Here is a 6,189-nt window from a genome sequence, read left to right on the forward strand (position 1 = left end):
ATCAATATTTCTGAAACTATCAACATAAAAAATGAAGCACTATTTACTCATTAGCTTCTATGTATCAATAAAATGAGGATATAAGTAGTCTTTTGTTCCCACATTTTATCCAGACCCACTACCCAGTTTTTCTTAGTGTCATCTGTGATATTAGAGTTGGTTATTATTTTTAATGAGTTTTATTAAATTGTTACAATGTTTTCCTCTCATTAAGTTGAAGTATATCCTCAACAGATATATTCAGGGAGAGTTGTGTGGTTTTTGAAAACATCATTCAGGTACCTCATGTACAAATGGCAACTTCTGGGGCCATAGGATCTTGGATAACATCTTTTTCCTTCAGAACTTGATGGATGCAGCTGCTTCCCACTAGCTATCTATTTTCCATTTGGTAGTGTATGTATGTCCATGCCACTCTCTCACTTCGTCCCAGCTTACCCACAGGGAGATCAGCTTGGTGCTTTGTGACCACCTAGAAGGGTGAGATAGGGATGGTGGGAGGGAGATGCAAGAGGGAAGACATATGGGGATATAGGCATATGTATAGCTGATTCACTTTGTTATACAGCAGAAACTAACACACCATTGTAAAGCAATTATACTCCAATAAAGATGTTAAAAAAAAAAAACTTGATGGATATGGTTTCGTTGTATGAAGGCCTTTGAAGATACAGGGGAGAAATCCAAAGCACTTTTCTATACATGACAGAATTTTTATTAAATATTCTGAATTCTGATCAAACTCGTTTTCTACCCTGGAAATTTTTTTAAGTACTGGTCTTTTCTATTGGTTTTGCCTGAAATGTACATGTTTTGATCAGCCATGCCAGGCCTTGCTGCAGATCAGCCCACTCTGTGGAATTAGGGGGGAGTCACCACTTTTGCAGCATAATTCTTAAGGCCTTCAGGAAGGTAGGATGGGGTGGAAGAGACACCAGTTCACTCGGAGCAGGACATCAGAATCCAATTTTGGATTTGTCACTAAATGCCGTGTGAGCCACTGGACCCCAGCTGCTCATCTGTGAAATGGGGGTGTTGGAGAAGTTTCCCAAATTCCAGAACTGATGAAGGCATTCAACACAAAGAGGTAAACTTATTTGCTGTATTAGCACTGAAATCACTCTTTAAAATTGAGCTTACTGTTTTGAGTGAAAAAGAAAAGCTCTATGACAGAAAAGTTGTAGAACTAAATAGGTACTTTACATATTGTGGCAGGCAAGGTAATGTCTCCCCGAAGATGTCCACAGCCTAATCCCCACCTGTGAGTATATTACCTTACATGGTGACGGAGGATGAAGGTTGCAGGTGGAGTTAAAGTGGCTGAACAGCTGACCTTGATAGGGGGATTATCCTGGGTTATCCTGGTGGGTCCAGTGTAATCAGAAGGGTCCTTAACAGTGGAAGAAAAAGACAGAAGAGGAGGTCAGACTGATGAGATGTGAGGATGTGAGAAGTACTCAACCAATTACTGGCTTTTAAGATTGAGGAAGGGGCCACAAGCCAAGGAAATGTTAGCAGCTTCTAGAAGATAGAGAAGTCAAGGAAACACATTCTCCTCTAGCACCTTCACAAAGTAACACAACCCTGCCAGAAGCCTGTCTTTAACCCAGAGAGACCCACTGCAGACTTCCCACCTTCAGAATTGTAAGATAATAAATTTGTATTGTTTTAAGCCACTACATTTGTGGTCATTTGTTATAACAACAATCAGAAACTAATACACATATATTACTTTTTTTATCCTCACAACAGCTCTTTGGTATACATAGGTGGTGTTACCTCACTTTGAAGATGAAAAAAAATGGAGAATTGGAAAGTTTAAGCAACTTTTTCAAGATTTCCCAGACGAGGCAGGTTTCATTCAGGAATTAACCACAGAATCAACCCATTTTAAAACCCACCATAGTGTTTCTACACTATTTTCTAGGAAATTATTTGGGGGAAAAAAAAATAAGATTTAGCAAGAACATCCCCTTGTAGTCTCCTGTAAAGGTACATCTTCCAATATACCTAATTCAGCGTGTAATGCTCTGGTTGTCCTTAAGCACGAGAATGCTTACAATGCTTGGGATTTCAACTTCTGATTTAATTTCATTTTGCCATCATGCCTCATTTCATAGAAACACAATTTTCTGTGTATCAGAGGATTACCCTGGAGCTTTGTCATGAAAATCAGATCGCATTGGTAAGGTTAACTCCGACATCGGTCTCCAGATGAAACTGAGGTCCTTTCCTTAACGTAAAGTACCATCAGGAAAAACACAACAAGGACGGTCTTGCAAAATGGAGCAAGCTGGTTTCAGGATTCACAGAGTGTCCATCAGGCCAGGTAACACAGGACCGGGGAGGGCTGCCTACCCGGCTCAGCTTCAATATCCTGTCTTTAAAGGCAGGGTTGTTCTGGTTTTCAGATTGGACTTTGCGTGTAAAGGCATCGCGGGCTCCGTATGAGTACCAGCACCGACGGCCTCCTTCACTCATTTGACTTGGAGTCACTTTGGCAGCACGCGGTAGGGCTGCTGTCTCTTGGAAATGGGAAGGCTGAGGGTACATTGGGAATCAATGAGGGAAAGAGGAATACAAGACCCCAGGAGAGGCGCCAGCATGGTGAGCAAAAAGAAAAGCCTTTAGCAAGTGGGAGGGTGCTTGTTCACCAAGACCTCAGGTCACGGGGATGTGAGCTGTCTCTGGTGGGATCTTGACCTGTATATTAAATGCTTGGTGACTTAGAACTAGCAAACATATCACAATCTATATATTGAGTTTCTGGAGAAGAAAGTCAGGGCTTTACTCTATACAGTATAAGAATACTCTTCTGGTAGAGTAGACAGTGTCTACTCTACCAGAAGAGAAGGTCATGCTATTTTACATTTTTAAAGATTCATAATGACTATTAGGGAAGAAATTGATTCCAGAAAATGTTAAATGGTGGTGTTTTTGCAACATTTCCATTTTTACTGGTGCACTGTTGACATCAAAAAGCCCTGGGGGTGGCTTCTGCATTCCCATAAGGGTATTTCAAAGCTTTAGCAAAACAGGAAGGGGTCCTCATTCACCCCAGTGCCAGCAGTGATGGAGAGAACAGGGGCTCCAACTATGAAATGGTTTCCATCCTTGCTGAGTCTATAATTTTATTTTATCAAGGTGACCATCAATTCTCTGATTCTCAGGACTTGAGAGAAAGGCATCCTTGTACTAGGGTCAAGTTAGGGGTTAGAGATTTATGGAGCCCAAGTCCTAGGTCCTAGGCCTGGCTCTGCTGGTAGCTAGCTGTGTGGACACATTAACCTCTGCACAGGGAACTCTACTCAATACTCTGTAATGACCTATATGGGAAAGAATCTGAAAAAAATGGATATATGTATATGTAAAACTGAATCACTTTGCAATACACCTGATATTAAAATGACATTGTAAATCAACTATACTCCAAAATAAAATAAAAATTAAATTAAATTGAAAAAAAAAGTGAGAATGGTCAACTAAATGAGCCCTAATGCCTCATTCGTTACAGAAAAAGAAATACATTTGTGATATGATTATAAACAAACAGTGGATAATAGACATCTAAATGGTAAAGTATTGACAGCAATTAGTAATAATATTAATAATAATAATAGCTAACATTTTCTAAGCACTTACCATGTGCCAGGTTCACTAGATGCTTGAATTCCCACAACCACACTGTGATGATGGTCATAGCTTCTCCATCTTACAGGTGAGGAGACTAGGGCTTGAGAGGCAGGTCACATAACGAGCTCCTGGCAGAGCCTGGTTTCAGACTATGGTCTTTTGGGACCCCGTGTCAGTGCATTCAATTGCTCTGCTTTGCTGTCCTCAGTGAATATGAACAATTTGAGGTAGAGGGCATGGACAACTAGGTTCCTAGGATAGAAATCGACAGTTCAAGAGCAAACCAGGATGAATTCTTAAAGAAGGAAGGCCCCGAATTACAGGGCTCAGTGAATCTGATGGCCTGAAGGGAAAACTACTGTTACTTTTTGGGTCCATGGTCATAGGATTTGCCCCTTATTTTATTTGATATTTTTGATGAACACATTTATATGTTCACCACATTTTTGACGTGGAGACTGGGACTTATATTTAAATCATGAAGACCTTAGTTTAAAGGCAATAGAAAAATAACTTTTTTTTGCATATTTAATGTTATAAACCTGTGGACAAAAATTAGAGAAAAAATCCTTCACTGTGAAAGTAGAATCCTAGTTTTTTGATATTAGTAGGATGGGACCAACACTACGATAGGTTGTGTTGGATTTTACATAGCGCCATAATTTACACTAGATTCAATTTCACCGCCAGCTCATTCATTTCATGGGATACTGAACTATCCTGTCACTTATGCGAAAGACAAAGCACTGCTTTAATATAACAGAGTTCAGGCCAGTCAGGTTTCATCCCCAGCTTTTGGTGAATTTCCAAAGGAAGGACAGTGGCTAGGCTGCAACCCATACCCTCGTTCCATGATGAGAGAATGGGCTGGGACCTCAGTCTTTTCCATATGGCCTGGGTCGCACCCTGAGAAAGGCTCATTCTCCAAGTGGTCAAAAAAGGGAAATTGTGTCTCCTTTTTGGCATGTAAGCTCCTCAATTCTGAGGTAGTTAAAGCACTATTGAAGAGAATTTAGTGAGAATTTTGAAATGGACACACAGTGAGCATTTCCAGTTCAAAGTAGGATAACAAGTGGTGAACATGTGAGTATGAAAACAAATGGCTATTGTTATAGGCTGCATTATGTCCCCTCAAAGGACATTGAAGTCCTAGCCCCCTGTACCTATGATGTGACCTTACTTGGCAACAGGGTCCTTGCAGATGATCAAGTTAGGATGAGGTCATTAGGGTGGGTCCTGATCCAATATAGCTGTTGTCCTTATAAAAAAAGAGGGACATTTGGACACAGAGAGAGAAAACAAACACAGAGAGAAAAAAATGTGAAGACACAGGAGACATGCTATCTACAAGTCAAGGAAAGCCCGAAACTGCCAGAAACCAGGAGAAAGTTCTGGAACAGAGTCTCCCTCTCAGCCCTCAGATGGAACCCACCCTGCTGATGCCTTGACCTCAGACCTCTGGCCTCGAGAACCATGAGACGGAACATTTCTGTTGTTTCAGGTCCCCGGTGTGCAGTACTTGTTACAGCAGCCCCAGCAAACTAATACAGCTGTTTTATTCCCAGTTCAATCATTTGCCTTGAACATTTTAACAATGGTAATTATCAGTAAGTTTTCAAGTCAGACAATTGAGGCCCTGTGTCAGCAGTCACTCTGGGGGGATAGGACCAGACAGCATTGCTGAGTTACTCTTAAACCAAAATACTAAGAATTCTACAGGCGAGTTCTTACAGAGGTCAACGTCCTTAAGGCTGCTCATGCAAACGCTGATAGAGATTGGAACTGAGGCTTGGTTTCTTTCATCTTTTCTGACACTTCATTCCATTATAGACTATGGTTGCCCCTACATGCTTCATTACGAAATTAACCAGCACTCCCGCTGACCCACAAACCCATGCTATAATTTTGACCTTCCTATCTCTAATTTTCCAATAGTATTATACGTTATGTATTAGACTCAACAAAGAATTTTACCTTGTGGTCTACTTAACAAAAGAACAAGATGCTATGTTTAATTATGCTCTGTCTAGACAGGTTTCTCTTTCAAAATAACTTCATTGAAGCTTATGGAAAAGTCTGCTTTGCTAAGCAGGTAGGTTCCAACCAGCGCCTCCCACCTTGAGAGAGTTTCCGAGTCTGGATTTCAAAGTTGACATGTGTGCTCATGGGAACTGGAGAAGAAATCACTCAGCTTCTTTGGTGGTTTGCTGAGGCCCTGGCTATTTTCCATGGGAGCTAATCAAACACCTGAAATTAAAGGGAAGGATGAAAGAAGGCACAAAGAAAGAAAAAGGGACAGAAGGACAAGAGGGAAGAAGAGAGAAAGAATGAACATTTGAGGGCTTCCCTGGTGGCACAGTGGTTGAGAGTCCGCCTGCCGATGCAGGGGACACAGGTTTGTGCCCCGGTCCGCGAAGATCCCACATGCCGCAGAGCGGCTGGGCCCGTGAGCCATGGCCGCTGAGCCTGCGCTTCTGGAGCCCGTGCTCCGCAGTGGGAGAGGCCGCAGCAGTGAGAGGCCCGTGTACCGCAAAAAAAAAAAAAAAAAAAAAAAAA

General features: G+C 41.6%; 1 long non-coding RNA gene across 1 annotated transcript in view; it reads right to left on the reverse strand.

Annotated features, from left to right (window-relative positions):
* Nucleotides 1-557: 557 nt before the first annotated feature.
* Nucleotides 558-6,189, reverse strand: part of LOC113633536 (uncharacterized) — a 6,478-nt gene continuing 846 nt past the window's right edge. The window contains exons 2-3 of the long non-coding RNA XR_003438306.1: nt 3,643-3,885; nt 558-1,390 (exon numbers count right to left, since the gene is read on the reverse strand). This is a non-coding gene — a long non-coding RNA (uncharacterized LOC113633536). The remainder of the gene's footprint in view (nt 1,391-3,642; nt 3,886-6,189) is intronic.

The sequence above is a fragment of the Aethalodelphis obliquidens genome, unplaced genomic scaffold (assembly GCF_003676395.1).
Source record: "Aethalodelphis obliquidens isolate GAN/ISIS:26980383/991018 unplaced genomic scaffold, ASM367639v1 scaffold1, whole genome shotgun sequence".
Taxonomy (NCBI): domain Eukaryota; kingdom Metazoa; phylum Chordata; class Mammalia; order Artiodactyla; family Delphinidae; genus Aethalodelphis; species Aethalodelphis obliquidens.